Consider the following 7,697-nt stretch of genomic DNA (forward strand, 5'->3'; position numbering starts at 1 on the left):
TAAATAGGCCTATTGATTTAAAGATACTAGCATAAATTGTAGCCAAATCATTAGCTGAAATTCAATATTGACACTAAATTTGTTGAAGCAAATAAAGTTAAAAGGTCAATTTAACAAGAATAACTTTAGATGGAAAACAGTGTATGATCATTAAAATGCTACTATACGATATCTAATATCACATCCGTAGCAAAACAGTAATTATAACTATTATAAAATGTAGCTTTAAATATACAGGCTACGTAGCCTTATAGTTAGAAATAAATTAGCGTACGCTTTTCTGGCCTGTCACAGGCCGCGAAAAGATTATTTTGTCCAAAAAACATCAGTGTGAGATAGATTTCCAGCATTACACAACAAATCAAATTTAATGCGATTTGGGTGGCAACCAAATGACAAAAACTCTTTAAAGGTGCTCTAGTCGATGTCGGGTGACGTCAATTCTTGTTGACGTTTGAAGTACTGTCAAACAAAACAGAGGCTAGCTAGACCCTCCCTCCTCCTCATCCCGTCCCCTCCCCCTGTAGATTTAATGATACTTTATTCAAGGTGTAATGTAAATGCTTGCATATAATTCAGAACAGAATTCAGAAAAGATAAACATTACCAGAAAAACACGATAAAACGTTTTACCACCTGAGGTTATAACTTTAGCTCCCATACAAGCAACAATAGCAAGATAATGTTAGCTTCACGTTTCCCAGTGAGCATAAACAACGCTCTGTCGAAGACAAATTTTGTCAAAGTTGTCAATAGGCTATGAATTAACATTCAAATTATTAACAAACAGTTGGTGAAAACAATAATTCACACAAACTGTCGCCCTGCTGTGAGTAAGCTTGATCATTTAGGCCTACAATAGAGATCGCTAGCTAGCTGCTAGAAACAGATGTATTCACCAAAGTTAGCAGTGACTGCATATAGTTCTAGCTAATTATATCCTTGTGTTTGTTCAAGTCCATTTAGAAAAAACAAACTGGATACCTGTCCACCAAAAAAGAGCTACCTGAATGTCGGATTGCCAGCGGAGATCTTGCTAACTTTTTAAGGCTTTTCTGAAATCCGGGACTTTGCACATTCCTTTTCCTTATCCCTCATCTTTGCATTTTTGCAATCTGTTCATCAGAACGTAGTCTTTTTGGTCGTGTGTCGGTCATTTAAAACTTAAGGGTTATACTAATAATTTCCCTCTTTGCTGTATGTGACACACTCACACACACACAAAAAAATTGGCCTAAAAAACGCCTGACATAGCTTAGAGCACATTTAAAAAAACACCAGAGAAATGTGATGTCCTGAACGGAAGCTGAAAACGAAAACAAATGCGTGCTGATGTAAAACTTTGCTTTCCTCAGCAGCAATCTAAACTCTTGCCTGTTATTTCACACACACACAATGGGGAGAAAGAAAAGGTTGGAGGACTGTGGTTAATGGTGTTCATTTGACCTGTATATTAAACAAAAAGAAACACTGAAATTGATGTACCACACATGAACTTACCCTCGATTGAATGGTACAAGTGAGAATTGCGCATCCTGCTGGTAATTTGGATGAATCACAACTAATGAATGCGAGAAGAGGCAGGACGGTAAGGTTTACCCACATATAACCTGCCTACTCACTCGCTCACGAACCAACACACGGTGAAAAGCAGGGATGAGTCACCGGGCGCGCGCGCCCACGCATGCAGACAGAAGCGGAGAAGTGACAGTATCACCGCCTCAACAGCACTGAGTCACACTACAGCACTACTGAGACAGTCACCACGAGAACTGCTCCACGACACAAACGTAGAACGCCACATAATATATCCTCTTTTTATTACCAGTTATTACACTTTCAAATAACTTTAAATAAGACAATAAAGAAACTATTTTGTGAGCCACCAAAAAAAAAACCAAAAAAAACAAACAAAAAAAAAAACACTCTTTGAGCTAGCTAGTTCATCTGACGTATGCCCACAAGCTCATTTACTGTTTACTCATTTACATAGTGAATTAGTGATCCTTCTTTATGGTCTCGTTTTCCATTAGACATGCACATACAAACAATTGAAACAGGAAAGAAGACCTTTTAAACCATTTTTGACAACAACTCACTAGCTATTTTCTACCATGACCAGCGGGATAGGCGGGATGATTACAACAATGAGTAGGTCCTGAGACTTCAGAATGTCTTTAAATGTCAATCCCAATGCATCTTTTTCGTTATCTTCTTTATGGTCTCTTTCTCCATTAGACATGTACAAACAATTTAAACAGGAAAGAAGACCTTTTAAACCATTTTTGACAACAACTCACTAGCTATTTCCTATACCATGACCAGCGGGATAGGACATCTTCGGTTCTCTAAGTTTTGTCCTGGCCCCTGCACACATAGCCTATATTTATATGTATCTATAACAAAGATGAGAGGATCTATGACCTTTGGAAGCATCTCTTTCAATAGCTTAGTCGGTATAGGGTCTAACATAGCCTACATGTTGTTGATTTAGATGATTTAACGAGTATAGAAAATTCTTCCTCTCCTATAGCAATGAATGAATCAATTTTTTTTTTTCTCAGGGAGACTACAATGATGCAATACTGTAGTAGACGGTTGTATAGTTATAATTTTCAATCTTGTAAGTAAAGAAATTCATAAAGTCATTACTACTGTGCTGCTTGGAAAAGTCTGGGGTTTTATTTTTCGTCAATTTAGCCACTGTTTCAAATAAATTGCTAGGGTTTTATTTTCTTCTTCTAGGGTTGAAAAATAAGCAGATCTTGCAACTTTTAAGGCCTCTCTATGCAATTGTGCTCTCTTTCCATAAAATGCAAAAAAACCCTAGTTTTGTTTCCTTGCAGTGGCATTTTTCTGGCTGCTAGGCCTGAGTGTGCTCGTTGTACCACGGCGTTGGACTATTTTCGTTAATCTTCTTTAAGCGCAAAGGAAAACTGTGTCTAAAGTGCTGGAAAAGAGAGAGTCAAAAGTTTCTGTCGCAATATTGAGTTCTTCAAAGCTATCTGGGATGCTGAGGAGATGAAACTGATCAGGAATATTATTAATAAAGTTATTTTTAGTGGCAGAAGTGATAGGTCTAACATTTGTAACACGGAGTTGACTTTGCAGCCTTGGCTAAATGAACTATACATGTGATTAGATAATGATCTGAGGTGTCATCGCTCAGCTGTAGAATTTCAACGGCATTAACATTGATTCCATGCAATAGATCTAGAGTATGATTACGACAATGAGTAGGTCCTGACACGTTTTCTAATTCCAAGAGAGTTCAGAATGTCTTTAAATGTCAATCCTAATGCATCTTTTTCATTATCTACATTTATATTAACATCACCAACAATTAGGACTGCAGCCAGTAACTCTGATAGAAAATTAGCTAATTCTTTTGATAAAGTCTGTATGGTACCCTGGTGGCCTGTATACAGTAGTCAGCACAAATCCTAAATGTGATTTATTATTTGCACTCGATAGTGTTACATTAAGCACCAACACAGCACCAAAAACATACACTTCTCAGTAATTCTGAAGATATTTAAATTACAGCAACTTTCAGACAAGTCTGGTTTCTGTCAAATAGCACATCTAGGTTATAATCTGTAATCATATCAACAAGTGCTTTTGAAGTAAGAAAGGGATTGAATATTCAGCAACCTAAGCTTTATCATTTGTTCATCATATCTTTTATTTGCTGAACATCAATTACATTTTTACCCTTAAATGTGTTTATTAGTTTTTTGTGCCCTAATTCGGGGAACAGACACAGTCTCAATATGATAATATCTAGGTGAAAGAGTCTCTATGTGATGGGATTTATCTGACCTCAGTGACATGAGACGGTCGGTTTAGCTAGTCTGTCTGCTTCCTGACCTGAGCCCCAGATTGTCATATTTGACCTCTAAGATGTGCCATATTACTAGAGAAAAGAGCAGCACCATCACAGGAGGGATGAATACCATCTCATTTCAACAGGTCAGGTCTACCCCAAAAACTTTTCCAACAGTCTATAAATTCTATATTATTTTGCGGACAGCACTTAAGACAGCCAGCCACTGAGTGATGACAGTCTACTAAGTATCATCAATTCCTGTGAACAGGAAGGGGGCCAGAGCAAATTACAGTACCTGACATCGTACTTGCGAGTTCACACACCTCTTTAACGTTAATTTTGATGTTCTCTGACGGCCGAAATCGAACATTATTAGTGACAACGTGAATAATAATTTTAGAGAATTTATGATTTGCATTAGCCAGCACTTTTACATGTGACTATGGTGGCGGATCTCTCTATTTTCACATCCTGTGTAATAGAATCGACAATAACTAGGGAATATTTAACAGGATTCTCAGTGGGCGTTTCACTGAGGGGAGAAACCTTTTAATGTTGTTATCGGAACGGAAGAGCGGTGCTTTGTCCCGCGTCTCATGGTCACCCAGTTGCCCTGCGGCACAGGCTCTACAGCCGGAACCGAACAATGTACAGAGTTCACTAAGCTAGTCGCATCCAAAGCGGTATCTAAAGCCCTTGAACTCTTACTATCTTCTGCCCGACTGTCTCCTTGCATTTATCACATGTAAATCCTTCAATGCTGACAGAGAATGCTATACTATACATGTGACACAAAGTGCAAGTGACAATAACAGAAGACATTACTCACCGTGTTTGTTGAATAATTTTACTTACCTTAGTTGACAAAAGGTGCAGGTTAACAGGCTAACGAGATACTAGCGTGTTAGCGATAATGCTAGCGTGCTAGCGATAATGATTATAGGGGATTATCACGCTTCTGGGTTTCATGGGCGGGATTTGTCAACTTTGTGCATGTCCACTTCCGATGCAGTTCAACAATGCCTGAGACGAATGCTATTTATGTCACTGCTCTGTTCCACTTTGTAAATCTAACCAACAACGCCAACACTTCTTAAGTTTTCATGGATTCCCGACTGAATTCAGTATATGGAAGAAGTGGATTAAAACTTTAAAATAAAACAAGGTAGCACGTTTGTTTGCAGCCGGCACTTTAGTGAATCCGACTAATTTACCAGGGATGCCATATAAATAAACTTAGTGTAGTCCTTCATGAGTTCACCAGCGATATTGGTGATTCAAGTGGCAGTGCACAAAAGATCACAGAATCCGGAAGTACTACGTATCAGCGTGATAATCCCTATTAGACAATATCTATGTTGATGAATAAGAACAGCAAGGTAAATAGTAAATAGAGATTCAAACAGAAAACTTTACAGAGCATACAGACGCAGACCAGCAGCAAGGCAGACAAGAGCAATCTGATAGCACAGAAGGTTAATTGGGTAATGAGATCAAGCAAAAAATTAAAAGTATACAAATAGGTAGTATTATCATCACATACCGTTGTATGTCATTCCAACGCATTCTTATTCCTTTAACAAGAAATGCATGTTGTAAAAATCATTATAGGAAATAGGAATTCGAGGCCATGACTTCGCATCGTGTGGCCACAACACAATGACGTTACCTCAACAAAATTATTTTGTGGCCACGACAGCTCCCACAAATTATCATGTGGTTACGACGACATACAGTATCATGTTCCAAAACTAAGTGAGCCCCCTAACGTGTCCCTCCCGGTCAAAATTATTTCCTGTATCCCCAAAAACATTTTCCAGCAAACAAGCTCATTTACTTTAAAAACTCAATTTGTCAGCTACAAATAGCTGAAGGAGAAAACGAGGACAGAGAAACAAACTGGAGAGATGCGTCACAGATTCACACAATTGATCAGTCCTGCTGCAAGTCACGACTGTGACAGAGACGCATCAGACCTTCCTCAAAGTTTGGATCCGGTGAACAAGACCCTCAGCTCTTCCCTTTAGGGATGAGAAAGCAGAATTGGAAAATGATAGAGATAAATTGAAGGATACAATCCATAAATCAAGAGACGGACGGACCGACAGTGAGATTAAGAGTAGCCTAATGTAACTCTTATACAATACAAGAAAGGTTGTGTAATACAATAAAAGGTACTTGAGGTACAAAAAGGTACTTGTACACACTTTGGCCAATGAATGTCCTTTTCTAGTAGTAGATTGTGATTAAAACAATAATAATACAAATAAAAAAAAATGTAGATATTGCTGGAGTGGATATCCATTTCATTATTCACACCAATATTTTTAATTTATTCATATTATATGCAAATGAATAAGAAAAGTAAATAATTGCACTGAGAATTAAATATATTATTAATTCTCAGTGCATATTAAAATAATGCGACTATGTGCAAATACGGTAATATCTAAAACATCCAATCTAAGATACACAAAAGAGAGATTTTTTTTTTAAATTATTAATCCCAATTGTTAATTCCTGGAAATCAAAAAAAAAAAAAAAAAAAATCAAGTCCAGGCTTTCAATGATCACAGGATAGTTCCTGAGTTTAGAAAAAATACACTATGATACAAATCATTACATTATATAAAAAAATATTGCTTTGAGCTTAGTACCTGCTTTAAATTCATTTATAAATAGATTAAAAATGGAAATATTAAATGTAAACAAACCACACTGAGAAATGTTTTAAGAAGCACTTTAATGGCAGTTCATACGTGCATGCAGCATTTGCTTACATTATATTAATTTTTTTTTGATACATTGATTCTCATACTGTTTATAATCTATATAAATCAAAGTTCTGCCATTTTAACAAAGTTCTATACATCACATTGTTTAAAACACAAAGGACTTCATTCTTTACATACAAAACACAGGCTAAATACACAGCTCACGATAGCTGTTAAGTTGGGAGATTTAAACTCGAAGCCTCCCTATTTGTGCAGTAAATGACACATTTAAGCAAATAAATAAAAAATAATAGCTGAAATACTGAAGTGCTCTTATTTTGTACAAATTAGCATATTTAACATTTCAAATGCCCTAGAGGGCAAGAGGATTCCAAATAAAAAAAAACTAGCAAACAAAACTAAATTTAAATAATGACCCCAAACCAGCTGTTGATCAATTACACTGAAAACACTGTTAATTTCTATTTGTGTTTGTGTTACAAGCACAGCTGTCTTCGTTGTTGTCTGCTCAATTATGGTGTGCCTGTTGCCTTGGTAACAATGCAGTGACATCTACCGCGGCTATAGTGAGATGACTGACGAGTGAGTGGTTTGATCCTTTAGGAAACAGATGGCCATGAACTGTATCCATTTGAAAAGACACAGAAAACTATGATTTCTTTTTCCATCCTTGAAAAGACAGGGTGGAAAAAAAACAAAGAGAGTTTGAACTGACACAGTTAAAGATACAATCCATAACTACAAACACAGCACCACTTGAACCTCAAAACAAAGCATTAAAGTTTTGTTTAATGAGCTTGGAGATTAATAAAAGCCTAGTCTAAAGTTATTTGCCTACAATTAGCAGCAATCACACTTTGTGATTTTAATGTATTGGTGGATTCAGAATGCACCAATATACTATCATAGTCCTTTAAAAGCCTGACTTGTAGTCAAGAAGAAAGCAAATAAAACCCTGAAACTCATTCCAATCCATCCAAATGGGTTAAATTATCTAATTAAATTTGGGGAAATATCAATAACCAATAAAGTACGTAAAACATCACCACTAAGCTTCCCGTCATCCCTTAGATACAGAAAATAATGTTATATTCCCAGCAGAATTTGATTATATCTTACAAACACGGCCTTCA

The 7,697-nt window shown here is 36.6% G+C and overlaps 1 pseudogene; it reads right to left on the reverse strand.

Annotated features, from left to right (window-relative positions):
• Positions 1 to 3,885: 3,885 nt before the first annotated feature.
• Positions 3,886 to 4,651, reverse strand: LOC148998480 (uncharacterized; annotated as a pseudogene).
• Positions 4,652 to 7,697: the final 3,046 nt, after the last annotated feature.

Source organism: Pimephales promelas, chromosome 1 (assembly GCF_988280905.1).
Source record: "Pimephales promelas chromosome 1, fPimPro1.hap1.1, whole genome shotgun sequence".
Classification (NCBI taxonomy): domain Eukaryota; kingdom Metazoa; phylum Chordata; class Actinopteri; order Cypriniformes; family Leuciscidae; genus Pimephales; species Pimephales promelas.